The sequence below is a fragment of the Triturus cristatus genome, chromosome 1_2 (assembly GCF_964204655.1).
Source record: "Triturus cristatus chromosome 1_2, aTriCri1.1, whole genome shotgun sequence".
Classification (NCBI taxonomy): domain Eukaryota; kingdom Metazoa; phylum Chordata; class Amphibia; order Caudata; family Salamandridae; genus Triturus; species Triturus cristatus.
Window position 1 is genome coordinate 164185309 of NC_140580.1, and position 16627 is coordinate 164201935.

The window sequence follows — 16627 nt, forward strand, 5'->3', positions numbered from 1 at the left end:
AAGTCTGATAGTAGATAAGGAGGTCTGGACTTGCTATTCCCCCATATATCTTCCTCCGATAAATCTTCTACCAGGCAATCCTTTATCTAACCAGATGAAACTACTAAAATCACATTGCAGTTTCTTAATGGAGTCTAGATTAAACTCTAAGGAATTACGTCAAAGATGAAAGTAAACTTTGGTAATAAGGCCATTTTGAGAAAAATCGACCTTTCTAAAAATGAAAGCGAGAGGTTGTTCAATATCTTAAGTAGTCTTTTAGTTTCAGTCTTTACTTCATTAAAATTAATTTGTGCCCCTTTATCGAGGTCCTGCACCACCTGAAACCCTAAGTATCTAATCTCCCGTTTCACTAAGGGGCTGGAGCACTGCGAGTTTCACTCCATGATTTCAGTTTTTTCACTATTTACAGAGTAACCTGACACAGTCCCAAATATAGAGTAAATATTAAGGAGACAATTACGATGAGTGTTAGACCTGGCACCTTGGCGTGAGTTTCCCTTCCACTTTTTCGATGGTGTGCCTCGACTGTTTTGCTGGTGTTGTCCGCTCAGGGCACTGCGCCACGGCTAATCCGTGCCGCAGTGCAAGTGCTCCCTAAGTAAAGTGTACCTGTAATTGATGTCCATGATTGGTTTATTGGATTCACTGTCAGTCCCCAGTAAAGTGCACCAGGGGTGCCAGGGCTTGTGAATGCCAATGCTGCTGGTGGGCTTGCAGCGCTGGTTGCGCCACCCACGGAAGCGGCCTTGTAAAGTGTGTCTAGGGCCTGCCACCGCAGACCCTGTGCGCGGTCCGGGACCATCGCGCTGACTGCGCAAGTGCCCCCACTTGCCAGTCCCTAAACCTTCCCTTACCTACATAGTAGCCACCCCTCTGGTAGGCCCAAGGGCAGGGTGCATGGTAGGCATAAGGTAAGACATGCCCTGGTGTGTGTGGCATGGCTTAGTAGTGAATTACAGCCCTTGTCGTTTTTCACTATAGAAGGCTACCTGCTCTCCATAGGCCAGAATGGGCTGCTGGGATCACGCCAACGCTGTGACCCCCGTGGACTCAGAGAGCATGGTAGAAGTGTCAAGTTTAGTATGCCTGAACTCAGGATGATAAAATACTTCTTGTAGTCAAGTTTATTTTAATATCCTGGGTTTGTAAATACTACTTTTAGAAAGTTAGTATTTACTGACCTGACCATCTCAGTCCGCCTCTGCTGTGTGTGTGTGTTCTGCCTGGCAACAGTAAGGAGCAGGGTGGGGGGATCCCCAGAGACAGGTTGGCTGCCAGGTGGTGGGTAGAGAGATTACACCTGGATGGGTGGGAGGAGTACACCTTGACTCTTGAATAGACCTGTGCTCTGCCACCACAAAGCCGGCGCCACCCCCTGCGGGGCGGCTGATGTCTCTGCCCTGCTGCTGAAAGGAAAGAGCAGAGTCACCATAACAAAGTGCTCCAGAACTGGACTGAGCCAGGCCTAGGCCCCCTGGCGCTAAAGAACAAAAGAATTGGTGTATAAAAGTAGGAGCCTGGCTCCTAAGAAATCAGAATCCTGTTTACCACAAAGAACCTCTGCCCGACTAGAAGGAGAAGAAGACGCTGGAGGAGCTGGCCTGCTGCTTGCCTTGCTGAGAAAGGAGAGGAAGAGACTTACTGAAAAGACTTTGCTACTTTGTGCTTGAACATTCTCCAAGGGCTTGATCTGAGCTTGCCCCCTGAACTGAACCCCAGGACCAGTGGGTTCTCTGTGCTTCTTGCTCATCCTCCAATTCGAGCCATGTGGGCATCCCGCTGGAAAAGAGACTGCGCCCCTCATCGCCCCTCCTAGGGCCGTGACACTCAGAAGCTCGCCTGCCTCCAACCCGTGAGAGCCCCGCTCCGTCCCGAGCCGCTCTCTGTTCCCGGGCCAGGCCGCCTGCATCCCTGTCACCGCCTGCTACTGGAGCGCGCTGACCGCGCTATCACCCCTCCCGCCGGAAGCCGTCCGACGACTGCGATCTACGCCGGGTCACCCAGCTGCACTGACCGTGCCCTGCGACCCCGCTTCGCTATCCCCGGACATCTCAGGCCGCGCCGCCCCCGCTGTGGAGACCCTCCTGCACCGCCGTGCTAAAGGGTCGCTGGCCGCGCCTGCCTACGTGCCCACACCTGCTGATTGAGGACCCAAGAACACTTCCCAAGCTGAGAGTCGCACCGACCGGTGCCGACTCTCCCCATCACGAAAGAAGTTCCAGTATCGGGCTCGGGGCCCGCAACGCCTTATTTCCCCGTTCGCAGGAACCGATCTCTGTGAGTACTGGAACTACAAGTAAAGAGACTACAAAGTATCCATTTGAAACTACAAACCAAGAACATCTGCCTGCTGTAGAACCTGGTGGCATAGCGAAAACGTTATTGGTCTTGTGATAAGTCTGTTGAGATATATATACCTTATTTTTACATAAAGAAGCGTATTTTTATATATATCCAAGTCTGGTGTCCGTTTCTGGGGGGATTGATGTATTTACTGTGTGTATGATTGTAAGTGCTTAACCAACAACGCCTGAGGAATCGCCTTGGCTGCTCACGCCACGCACCTAGAGGGTGAGCAAGGGTCATTCGCGAGGGGTTATCCTGCGCCCTGACGTGGAGGAGAGGGTTCCTGCTTGACACAAGGGCAACCTTGCGCCAACCAGAGATCCCCGACTCTAACATTGTTGGCAGCGGTTGGGATTTCGGATTTGCACTTGTAATTTGCATACAGTGAATTATTAATCACCAGATAGTGAGAGCAGACCAAATAACGCAGCCACAGGTTTGTAATTGTTGAACTTTGTTGAGACATCTGCCATTACTGCAACCATGCCTGGCTCGCACTCCGCTGGAAGAGCACTCTCTGTGATTTCTGGAATAGATGAGGTGGATTGGGAGAGACTGGAAGGCTACTCGATGGAGCAATTGAAAGGCTACAGTGTAAAATTCCGAGTCCCCCATGCTGGATTCAAGAGGAAGACCCAGTACACCAAGGCGTTGAGAGCCTGGAAGGAGTCAAGAGACCCACGGAATGCGGGGGACATCGTTCCGCCCGACAACCTTGAGGAGCCCAGCAGAGTCCGGTCGCCAGAGGAGCTGGCAGACAGGGCAGCCGACAGGGCGCATGCAATGGAGATGGCAAAGTTGGCAGGACAAATGGAAATGGAAAAGCAGAAGTTGGCCCTGGAGGCACAACAACGCCAAATGGATCATGATATCAGATTGAAGGAGTTGGAGCTGAAGGCGAAAAGTTTGGACACCGCTCCTTCTGGTGGCAGCACTCCACCAGCGCAGGTAGAGTCCAAGGTGTACATCCCCAAAGATGTAGTAAAGGAGTATTTCAGAAAGGATGACATAGGGCAGTGGTTTAGGGCCTACGAGGTGGCCATGTCCTCACACCGGGTCCCTGAGAAAGACTGGGGAGCGGGGTTGTGGGGAAGGTTCCTTGCTGAAGGGCGGGACACACTGTTAGATTTGCCCTTAGAAGTCCAAACCTCATACCCCCATATGAAGGAAGCTTTAATGACCAGGTATGGGTTAACTCCTGAGCTATATAGACAGAGGTTCAGGGAGACCAAGAAGATCCCTGAGAGTACGTATGTGGAATATGTGACCTTTTTCTGCAGAGCGCTGGATGGTTGGGTGAAGGGTAGCAAAGTGAATGATTATCAAGGGCTGCTTGATTTAATTGCATGGGAGCACTTGTCCAGTCAATGTTTTCCTGAGCTACGCCAGCACCTGATTGATAGCAAGCTGTCCAACCCGAGAAAGCTTGCTGAGGAGGCGGACCGCTGGCTCAGCACCAGGGTCCACAAGGGTCAAGTGGGAGACTCCGCCAAAGGTGGGCAGGGTCCCCAGCAGAAGAGTGGGGGGGACAAGGGTAAACAGAAGGGGTTCCAAAAAGGCCCCCAAAGTAATTCCCAAGGGAACCAGCCGAAGGGTTCTCAGCCTCCCCCAACCCCGCAGCAGAACGGGGCCCCGACAGGTAGACCTGTTCCAAAGGGGCCCTTCAATTGTTATAAGTGTGGCGATCCGGGCCACATTGCCTCTGATCCTAAGTGTCGCCTGTTTGGTAAGACCGCACCCACTGGTGCTCCACCCCGGCAAGTAGCTAGTGTTAACTTTGGGGAGGAAGTAGCAGTCCAGGAGGGTGGGGGTCCCGGGCAGATGACCCTAGTCTCGCTAGGAGACAGTGAGATGGTCCCTGTAACCTACCTGCCCTCTAACACTAAGAAATATGGGCAGGTGGTGACCATCAATGGAAAGAAGGTTGAGGCTCTTAGAGATACAGGAGCCAGCGTGACCTCGGTGAGGCAACACCTGGTGTCTCAAGAGCAGATTGTACCCAATGCCTACTGTAGGGTTGTCAATGCTGACAACGTAGAGAGTCGTTGTCCAATGGCTCAAGTTCCCTTTGAGTGGGGGGAGGTCTCTGGTACTCTACAAGTCGCTGTGAGAACTGACATGCCTGTAGACTGTCTGCTAGGGAACGACCTGGAGAGTTCCCCTTGGGAAAAGGTGGAGAAGACCACGCATCTGAGGATGGTGGGTCTACCCGACTGGGCGTGCGTGACCACCCGGTCCATGGCAGCCAGTAGGGGTGTTGAGAGGGTCCTGGAGCCTGAGGGAGAGGTCCAGGAACCGGCCTTAGGGAGAAGGCGCAGGAGGCGCGGGAAACCGGCCCCCGAAGTTCCCACGGCCCAGGAGGAAGTAGACCCTGAGGGGGATGCTCTGGAGCCTACCGGGGAACAGATTGCCGAGCTGGGAGATCTGCCTGAGCTGACCCATTGGCAGCAAGAAGGAGGTCCCTCCAGGGAGGAATTCTGCAGGGAGCAGAAAGAATGCCCTTCTCTCGTGGGTATGCGGCAGCAGGCTGCAGACCAGGCCAATGGTGTTCAGGCCAAAACACACTACGTGTACTGGGAGAGTGACCTCCTGTATTCCGAGCCTAAGGCTGCTGAACCTGGGTCAGCCCGTGTGCTGGTGGTACCCCAGAAGTTCAGAACCTTCCTACTGGGGCTGGCTCATGATGTGCCGTTAGCAGGACATTTGGGGATGGACAAGACCTATGACAGGCTTGTCACCCACTTTTACTGGCCCCAAATGCATAAGAATTCCGATTCCTACTGCAGAACCTGTCAGACTTGCCAGGCAAGTGGTAAGAGCGGAGGGAAGCACAAGGCTCCTCTGCAACCTTTCCCTGTGGTCGGTACGCCATTCCAACGAGTGGGTATTGATATTGTGGGGCCTCTGGATCCCAAGACAGCCCTGGGCAACAGGTTCATCCTGGTCTTGGTGGACCATGCCACCCGGTACCCTGAAGCCATCCCTCTGAGGACAGTGACGGCCCCCGTGGTGGGACGGGCACTGATGGGAATTTTCTCCCGAGTGGGATTCCCTCTAGAGGTGGTGAGCGACAGGGGGACCAATTTCATATCCACATATATGAAATCCCTGTGGAAGGAGTGTGGGGTAACGTACAAGTTCACCACTCCTTACCATCCCCAAGGAAATGGGTTGGTTGAGAGATTCAACCGAACCCTCAAAGGCATGATCATGGGCCTGGACGGTCCAATGAGGCGTAAGTGGGACGTCCTCTTGCCATGCCTGCTCTTCGCTTACCGAGAGGTGCCACAGAAGTCTCTAGGATTCAGCCCTTTTGAGCTTCTGTATGGTCACCCGGTAAGAGGACCTCTGAGTTTGGTAAAGGAAGGCTGGGAGCAATCTCCCAGGAAACCTCCCCAGAATGTATATAGTTACATGCTGGCCTTCCGAAACCAGACTCGGCGTTTCAGGCAACTTGCTGAGGCAAATCTGGAAGCCAGCCAGGAGGAGATGAAGCGGTGGTACGACCGGAATGCCACTCTGGTAGAGCTTCAACCTGGACAAAAGGTGTGGGTCTTGGCCCCAGTGGAGCCGTGTGCACTTCAGGATAAGTGGACAGGTCCATTTGAGGTTGTGGAGCGCAAAAGTCCTATCACCTACTTGGTGGACATGCAGACTCCCCGGAACCCTTTGAGGGTCCTACATGTTAACCGCCTTAAGCCCCACTTAGAGAGGACCGAAGTGGGCATGCTGCTGGCCACTGATGATGGAATGGAAGAGGAGACCGAGCCTCTTCCTGACCTCTTAGTGGCCTCTGAGAAAGATGGGTCAGTGGATGGAGTTAACCTCTCACCCACCCTGACGCCCGAACAACAGGAAGACTGCCGCCACTTGCTGGGACAGTTTTCCGACCGATTCTCCCTGGTTCCTGGTGTCACAGATTGGTGCGTCCATGATGTGGACACAGGAGACAGCTTACCTGTGAAGCACAAGGCTTACAGGGTAACTGACAGGGTCAGAGCTTGCATTAAGGAGGAGGTCTCCAAAATGCTTGCGCTAGGGGTGGTTGAGTCCTCCAGCAGTCCTTGGTCCAGCCCCGTGGTCTTGGTCCCCAAAGCTGCTGCGCCGGGAGCCACACCTGAACTCCGGTTCTGTGTGGACTACAGAGGACTCAATTCAGTCACGAAGACTGACGCGCACCCCATCCCCAGAGCTGATGAGCTCATTGATCGGCTGGGGGCTGCCCGGTTCCTCAGTACGTTTGATTTAACGTCTGGGTACTGGCAGATCGCCTTGACCGATGGGGCCAAAGAGAGGTCAGCATTCTCTACACCAGATGGGCACTTCCAGTTCCGAGTCATGCCATTTGGGATGAAGAATGCCCCTGCCACCTTTCAGAGGTTGGTCAACCAGGTACTGGTTGGGCTGGATGCGTTCAGTGCCGCCTACCTGGATGACATCGCAGTGTTCAGTGCCACCTGGCCTGAACACCTGCGCCACCTCTGGGAAGTGTTGATGGTGCTGCGCCGAGCAGGCCTCACGATCAAGGCAAGCAAGTGCCAGATCGGGCAGGGTTCCGTGGTGTACTTGGGACACCAAGTGGGGAGTGGCAAGGTGGCACCCTTGCAACCCAAAATTGAAACCATCCTGGCTTGGGAACCCCCCAAGACGCAGACCGCAGTGAGGGCCTTCCTGGGGCTCACTGGGTACTACAGGAGGTTTGTCAAGGGCTATGGAACGATCGTTGCCCCCTTGACAGAGCTGACTTCGAAGAAGCAGCCCAGGAACGTGATTTGGACTGACACCTGTCAGAAAGCTTTCGACACCCTGAAGACTGCCATGTGCACGGCGCCCGTGCTCTTGGCCCCTGACTTCTCCAAGGAATTCCTAGTCCAGACAGACGCTTCAGAGCATGGTGTGGGGGCTGTTCTCGCACAGATGACTGAGGAGGGCTGGGACCAACCCGTAGCCTTCATCAGTAGGAGGTTACTTCCACGGGAAAGTAGGTGGAGTGCAATTGAGCGAGAAGCATTTGCTGTGGTCTGGGCGCTGAAGAAGCTAAGACCCTACTTGTTTGGGTCTCACTTCCGGGTTCAGACGGACCACAGGCCCCTCAGATGGTTGATGCAAATGAGGGGTGAAAACCCGAAACTGTTGAGGTGGTCCATCTCCCTACAGGGTATGGACTTTACGGTGGAACACCGTCCTGGTACAGATCACGCCAACGCTGACGGTCTGTCCAGGTATTTCCGCCTTAGTGACGAGGAACCCCCTGGGCAAGGGTAGTTCTCCCCACATTTCAGCTGGAGGGGACACGTGTTAGACCTGGCACCTTGGCGTGAGTTTCCCTTCCACTTTTTCGATGGTGTGCCTCGACTGTTTTGCTGGTGTTGTCCGCTCAGGGCACTGCGCCACGGTTAATCCGTGCCGCAGTGCAAGTGCTCCCTAAGTAAAGTGTACCTGTAATTGATGTCCATGATTGGTTTATTGGATTCACTGTCAGTCCCCAGTAAAGTGCACCAGGGGTGCCAGGGCTTGTGAATGCCAATGCTGCTGGTGGGCTTGCAGCGCTGGTTGCGCCACCCACAGAAGCGGCCTTGTAAAGTGTGTCTAGGGCCTGCCACCGCAGACCCTGTGCGCGGTCCGGGACCGTCGCGCTGACTGCGCAAGTGCCCCCACTTGCCAGTCCCTAAACCTTCCCTTACCTACATAGTAGCCACCCCTCTGGTAGGCCCAAGGGCAGGGTGCATTGTAGGCATAAGGTAAGACATGCCCTGGTGTGTGTGGCATGGCTTAGTAGTGAATTACAGCCCTTGTCGTTTTTCACTATAGAAGGCTACCTGCTCTCCATAGGCCAGAATGGGCTGCTGGGATCACGCCAACGCTGTGACCCCCGTGGACTCAGAGAGCATGGTAGAAGTGTCAAGTTTAGTATGCCTGAACTCAGGATGATAAAATACTTCTTGTAGTCAAGTTTATTTTAATATCCTGGGTTTGTAAATACTACTTTTAGAAAGTTAGTATTTACTGACCTGACCATCTCAGTCCGCCTCTGCTGTGTGTGTGTGTTCTGCCTGGCAACAGTAAGGAGCAGGGTGGGGGGATCCCCAGAGACAGGTTGGCTGCCAGGTGGTGGGTAGAGAGATTACACCTGGATGGGTGGGAGGAGTACACCTTGACTCTTGAATAGACCTGTGCTCTGCCACCACAAAGCCGGCGCCACCCCCTGCGGGGCGGCTGATGTCTCTGCCCTGCTGCTGAAAGGAAAGAGCAGAGTCACCATAACAAAGTGCTCCAGAACTGGACTGAGCCAGGCCTAGGCCCCCTGGCGCTAAAGAACAAAAGAATTGGTGTATAAAAGTAGGAGCCTGGCTCCTAAGAAATCAGAATCCTGTTTACCACAAAGAACCTCTGCCCGACTAGAAGGAGAAGAAGACGCTGGAGGAGCTGGCCTGCTGCTTGCCTTGCTGAGAAAGGAGAGGAAGAGACTTACTGAAAAGACTTTGCTACTTTGTGCTTGAACATTCTCCAAGGGCTTGATCTGAGCTTGCCCCCTGAACTGAACCCCAGGACCAGTGGGTTCTCTGTGCTTCTTGCTCATCCTCCAATTCGAGCCGTGTGGGCATCCCGCTGGAAAAGAGACTGCGCCCCTCATCGCCCCTCCTAGGGCCGTGACACTCAGAAGCTCGCCTGCCTCCAACCCGTGAGAGCCCCGCTCCGTCCCGAGCCGCTCTCTGTTCCCGGGCCAGGCCGCCTGCATCCCTGTCACCGCCTGCTAATGGAGCGCGCTGACCGCGCTATCACCCCTCCCGCCGGAAGCCGTCCGACGACTGCGATCTACGCCGGGTCACCCAGCTGCACTGACCGTGCCCTGCGACCCCGCTTCGCTATCCCCGGACATCTCAGGCCGCGCCGCCCCCGCTGTGGAGACCCTCCTGCACCGCCGTGCTAAAGGGTCGCTGGCCGCGCCTGCCTACGTGCCCACACCTGCTGATTGAGGACCCAAGAACACTTCCCAAGCTGAGAGTCGCACCGACCGGTGCCGACTCTCCCCATCACGAAAGAAGTTCCAGTATCGGGCTCGGGGCCCGCAACGCCTTATTTCCCCGTTCGCAGGAACCGATCTCTGTGAGTACTGGAACTACAAGTAAAGAGACTACAAAGTATCCATTTGAAACTACAAACCAAGAACATCTGCCTGCTGTAGAACCTGGTGGCATAGCGAAAACGTTATTGGTCTTGTGATAAGTCTGTTGAGATATATATACCTTATTTTTACATAAAGAAGCGTATTTTTATATATATCCAAGTCTGGTGTCCGTTTCTGGGGGGATTGATGTATTTACTGTGTGTATGATTGTAAGTGCTTAACCAACAACGCCTGAGGAATCGCCTTGGCTGCTCACGCCACGCACCTAGAGGGTGAGCAAGGGTCATTCGCGAGGGGTTATCCTGCGCCCTGACGTGGAGGAGAGGGTTCCTGCTTGACACAAGGGCAACCTTGCGCCAACCAGAGATCCCCGACTCTAACAATGAGTGTTGGAAAGCCTCCGACCTCAGGTCAGAGGCTTTCCAACACTCATCATGGGTTTCACTTCCAACCGCCTAATTACAATCTAGGCGGTCAGAATTGAAACTAGCCAATTACTCCAGCTGACTTCCGACGGGCTAATGGAGCCCCCACAGCCAGTCAGAGACCGGCCCATAATCCCAAAGTACTGTGTTTCCACCGATGGCATTATGATGCTCGGTTTCCACAGGCTTTCCATTCCAGGCTTTCCGACATGGAAAGCCTGTCGGAAATACAGTTTGGGGGCCACTAGCAATGCTCCCTTCTCCTTGTGACCTCTAGTTGGGGGTGAGGGGCAACTATGGTGAGCCCCGTTGATCACTGCACTGTCTGGTAGTCACCCTGAGGTGCCTGCCACACGGTGCAGGGATGAACAGTCTCCCATTTTTCAATGGGAACGTGTGCTATGGCAGATTTATTATGTGCAGTCACATTGTAATTGCGCTGTCGGGACCGCCGACCGAAGGTTCGGTCGGTCCCAAGGTCGCGACAGTGTTGGTCAGAGGCAACTCCGACAGACATCGTAATAAGGCCCTAAGTATATTTTAGTATTTGAATTGTAACATTACTCTTTAGGCACAGGACATGAGGGATTTAGGGGTATTGGGCGTGGCAGTGCATTAATACTCAGGTATTAATTGTAATACTTGTCTACTAATTTTAAAAGAAAATAACATATTTAAATGTTTGAACATTTAACAAAAAAAAGGTTGAAACACAAGCCTTTAGGCACAGGATATGAAGGATTTAAAGGTTATAGGCGGGGAAGTGTATTAATACTCAGGTGTTGATTTTAATATCAGACAATTAATTTTCATTGAGAAAATAATATGTTTAATTTATTATTTTAAATGAAATATTTTAAAACAAAGTAGGTTTTGTAACTTAACCTTTTAGGCACGGGATATGAGGGATTTAGAGGCATTGAGTGGGGACATGTATTAATACTCATGAATTAATTGTAATACCTGGGTATTAATTTTAATTATAAATTACAATATTTATATAAAGAAAAAAAACAGGTTACACCACAATCCTTTATGCACATGATGTGAAGGATTTAGAGGTTATGGGGGAAGTGTATTAATACTCAGGAATTAATTTTAATACCAGAGTATTATTTTATCAAGATTAAGGGCATGATGACGATGGCAGTGGGACCGCCACCGTCAGACCGTCAGTGGCAGTCCTACCACCATCAGCCCCTGCAGTTCCACCCACCGAATTAGGATGCGGTGGGCAGAGGCATCTGGCCTATCCACCATGTACCTGATGGGCTCAAGAAGCCTGAAGGACCGTCGAAGGGACAGTAATCCCTACAATAGTGGCGGTGTCTGCTCAGGCACTGCCGTAGGGATTACAGTGTCCCTTGTGGCTAGCCCTTTCATGTCAGTCCGCCCACCATTAAAAGACAGGCTGGAGGTGACTTTGGGGGCCCCCTCGGGCCCACCATCCCCCCTGGACTTCAGCTATGGGGTCTGGGGTGTGGCAGGCACCGCATGGCGCCTGTCACAGGGTGTAGGGAAGTATACAAAAATGCCTCTTAGAATTCAGGCTTGTGCTGCAGCCAGTTTTGGGCTGGAGCACAAGCATCAATGCTAGGAGGCATGTTACCAACCACCTCCACGGCGGTCGGGCCATACTTTGCATGGCGGGGCCACCGACTCCCTGACGGATGGTCCTATTCGCGATAGACATCCATCATAATCAGGCCTTAATTCTTTGATTGGTAATATTTAAAAAACAGAAAAATATATCCAAACACATAGTTACATGTTAGAATAAATTGCAGAAAATTACAAATTAATAAATAAAGTATAAAACAACACTTATTAGTTTTTTAAAGTTGCAATAAATAGTAATAAATATGAAACACACCTTTACAAAATCTGTCATCATTTTTTAAACAGGAAGAAATAAATGTAAAATTTAAAAAAAATGTTGGATACATTTTGTACTGTTCAAATATTTTTTATTGCATTGAAACATATTTGCCCCAGATATTTCCATTGTGTTCAATGGTAATCAGCTTTGACGTACGCAGTAGTGCATCTGTTTCTAAAGTGGTTAGAGTGTCGAGGTTAAGATGGGATGCAATGGAGAGCTGCGGTCAGGTAAGAACTTTACATTTTTGCAATTTAGATTTGTATGTAGCCAACTTTGTGGTAAGGAGAGAGGAGGGAGGTAGTTGTAAGGAGGTTGGTGTAAAGTTCAATGTTATGTATTTTTTTACCCATTTTTTTGTCCTAAGCAGTTAGGCCTACGTTGGGACGATTGCTTTTATTACAAGATACATTAAAAAAAGTATTTTTTAATGAACAGTAGAATACATTTTAAAAATTATTTGCAATAAATGCAATATATGTTTGTGTGATGTGTTTTTAATACTGGATGGAGTTTTTTTGAGATACATGCCATGTGTCTTAAAGAAGGAATATGATTACTGGGATTGGATGCAGGATGATGAAGAAGCTTTTTTGTTTTTTTTAACAGATTTTTTGGGGGATTACTTCTTTTCCGATCTTGGAGAACAAGGACGATTCTAATAATGGAATTTCACTTTGGGACAAGGTTTGGATGTATGGATTAGTTTTGCCGTTTTTGGGGGGAAAACGTATGTTTAACTGTTAGATGGCATGAAGTATATGCAGTTAGTTTTTTTGAATTGATATTTTAGCTTACTGTCTGATATGTAATCTTCAACTAAGGAATATTTTAGCATCTTTTCCCAATATGCCTGTGAAAAGTGGAAAAAAACTTTCGTGAATTTGGGTTTCTGGGTATAATTTAGTAATAGAATTAATCATAGACAATTCAAAATCAATAATCACTTTTCTAGAACATTTATTTAGAGCTTTGGTTTTTATCAATGACAATTATTCAGTATAGGTTGAAACGTGCTTATCATTAAACTGTACACTAAAGGAACAGTGGTGTTACTAATGCTGGCATGAATATTGTATATTTGGCTGAAGCGATAAGGGTAGACTGAAAGGTACCATTCTATATCCAAATATTAGTATTCTCCACTTTAACAAGGTGATGGAGGGTGCTGAAAATTAGTATTTGGTTTAGAAAGTTCATGAAAAAGGAAATATTCATTAGAAAACGTTACTGAGTATTCAACAGGGATGTTACTATCTGAGTAGGTTTGAGGTGCTACATGTTGTGGGTTACTTGCCTGTTTTTGTCCCTGCATAATACGATATGGATTAGGAATTGTGGGCATACAACTAGCTAAATGCATAGGTATGCTTTGGGAAACCTCCCTCAAAAATGAGCCACAAGGTTCATTGGAGGTTGATGCAAGGGTTTTCATTTGCTCAATATCCTGTAGAACTTCTATCTCCATTCAGTGCTTATGCTAAGTTGTTTTTTCAACAGTTTCACCAGGAGTAACTGCTCTGCCTGTGCAATGGGATGCATACTACTGCACACCCCGCCAATGACTCCTGGGCTCGGTTAATCTTTCATAACAATAAAGTTAGCCACTGTAACTCTGCTTGATTTGATATAGCTTGCCTGATTTCTTGATGCCATTCTTTATCTGCAAGTTGAAAGAAGAAAAAGATGTAAAAATGTATTCGTTATTTGGTATCTGAATGTGTTTTGAATTTTATCCTGCAAGGGGAAAGTTTATTGAAATTACTTATTTGACAGTCAACAATTATTTTTGATAACAAAGGGTATATTCCTTAGGCATTGCTATGTTTGCATTGAAATGTATTTTAGGTTGACACCTGGGAAAGGAAAGTTATTTTTGGTGATAATCGAGTTTATGTGGTATTTTACCAAATTGGATTTTTCTGTTGTGTGAATAGTAACTTTTGAAGGTGGTGGTCTAGATTTTAACATTTTTTGAGAATGTGTTCCTCTAGACAGGTAGTGTGCTATTGGTTGATCTATACAGGATGAAAAAGACAAAAACATGTGTTCATGATTTGGTTTATATATGTGCTTTTGATATTATCCTGCAAACACAAAGACATGATGGACGGAGCGCTGAAACTTTTCTTTTCAGACAGTCACCCCAGTCACAGATCTGGGTTGAATTTATCATCGTTCTCTTGCTCGTACTGACAAGTCAGACCTTCCCTGGTCCAGACACAAACATCCTGGGACTGGTTTCGGAGTAACACCCCTCATCAGCCAGGCTAGCTTGAATCCCGTGGCAAAGAAGGCAAGGGACCCACGTCTGGGCATACCCTGCCAACTTTAAGGGAGAACAAAGCAAGCATAAAGAGATTATGTTTCCGGTACAGGGAAGACCAGGCTTGGCAGTTCTTGCTGGACTATGAGGTGCAGGGTCAAGACTGATTTGCATATAGCTGGGTCTGAACTGAGGTGGCAAAGTGAGCTAAAGAACGATGATGGATTCAACCCAGATCTGTGACTGGGGGTGAGTGTTTGAAAAGTTTCAGAGGTCCATCCATCATCTCCTTGTGTTTGCTTTGATAGTATCCTGCAAGGGAAAATGTTTAGGAATTATTTATTTGGCATTCTACATTTCTTAATGATAACAAAGGTTAGATTTGCAATGCTATGTTTGCATTCAAATGTATTTTATTTTTTTACACCTGTGAAAAAAAATATATTATTTGTGATAATTGTGTTTTTGTTGAATTTTACCTTTAATGGGTTTGACTGTTGTGTCAACAGCAACTTCTGAAGGTGATGGTTTAGTTTTTCAGGTTATATAAAGATGTGTTCCTCCAGACAAGTGGTGTGATATGGTTTGATCTCTAGAGAAGTGTAAAGAAGACATGCATGTATATATATATATTTTTTCACTTCTTTCCAATGGATGACTGGTTTGCATTACAACTGTAAAAGAGACAATAGGGCCGATTCTGATCTCGGTCGGAAAGCCTCCGACCATAGGTCAGAGGCTTTCTGACTGAGATCACCGTTTTCACTTCCGACCACCTAATTACAATTTAGGCGGTCGGAAGTGAAACCGGCCGGTCATTCTGGCTGGCTTCCAATGGGCTCAAGGAACCCATCGGCCAGTCAGAGGCCAGCCCGTAATCCATATGGACAGTATTTTTTGCTGTTCGGATTATGATGCACGATTTCCCGCAGGCTTTCCATGCTGGGCTTTCCAACATGGAAAGCCTGTAGTAAAGTGTATTTGAGGGCCCCTAGAAGTGCCCCCTTCTGTTTTCACACTTCAGTTGGGAGCCGAGGGGGCATCTATGGTGCCTCCTTGTGGATTTCTGCACCATGTGGCAGGCACCCTGATGTGCCTACCACACAGTGCAGTGGTGAGCATAGCCTCCCATTTCCCTATGGGAGCTTGTGCTATTGCCAGTTTATGGCCATAAAACATGCTTCCATAGGGAAATGTGAGTATGCGACCGCACCATGTGCGGTCGCATCGGAATTAGGTGGTCGGGACCGCCCCCTGGAGAGCGGGCGATCCCATTTCAGTGATGGTGCATCTGTCTGACATCATAATAAGCCCCAGAGTCTTTGCTGTGGCAGTTTTTACAAACTTCATTGACTATGATACATGTTTTTTTTTTGTTTAGCAAGATTTGGTTAGGAGTGATTTTACATTTCCCTTCTTATATTGCTGCAGATTTGAATACTTTATGGAATTAAAAGGTTTTTAGTATACGTTTTTGACCTGTTGAGCTCTTTCAATGTTCTTAAACACTTCGAATTGTTTGATTTCTGTTGTGCAGTGGTATTGGAACCTTTTATTTAAGTTCTAAGTTCTCGTAAAAAAAGGTTAAATGAGTATTATTTATTGCTCAAACTTTCTGGTTTATATCTATGTACAGTTGTAGACTTTCTTACAGGACAGCATCTATAGGAGTACTTATACTTTTCTGTGCTAAACACTTGTCGGAGTAGGAATAGTAATTTTGCCTCTCACCACTATTATACAGCACCTTCCCTGAGGTAAACGCTTGTCAGATTAGGAATAGAATATTTGCCCCCAACCACCATTCAGCACCTTTCCTGAGGCAAAACTGGTTGCAGCAGTAATACCAATGTTATCCCCGCCGCCATCCAGTACCTTCCCTGAGGCAAACACCTGTTAGAGTTGGAAGAGTAATTTGACCTTCCGCCACCATCCAGCTCCTTCCCTGAGGCAAACACCTGTCGGAGTTGGAAGAGTAATTTGACCTTCCACCACCATCCAGCACCATCTCTGAGGCAAACACCTGTTAGAGTAGGAATTGTAATTTTACCCCCACCACCATCCAGCACCTTACCTGAGCCAAACACTTGTGAGAGTTAGATTAGTAATTTTGCGCCCCCACCACCATCCAGTACTTTTCCTGACACAAGCACCTGTAGGTGTAGAAATAGTAATTTTGCCCCCTACTACCACCCAGCACCATCTTTGAGGCAATCATCTGTCGAGTAAGGAATTGTAATTTTTCCCCCAACTCCCATCCATCTATTAGTAATATTTACTACCGTCTTAGTAATTTAGTTTATGTAATTGTTTCTGAAAAATAAATGAAAAAGCCTTTTAAAATACCAATCAATTTTTATAAAATAGACTTACTTTGTAAGTGTTCTGCTATTTTCAAGAATGTAGATAGTCTGCCAAAACTCTGTGGAATGTAAAATTATTTAAAAAGTTATTAATACCTAATGTTTAGGGTATCTGAATGTGTGTTTGTTGTAACTCTTTTACTTACTTGATCTGTAGGTGGCAGCGCTCAAAAGCAAATTGTCTCTTTCTTTTCCTTCTTACTCCAATGCGTGCAG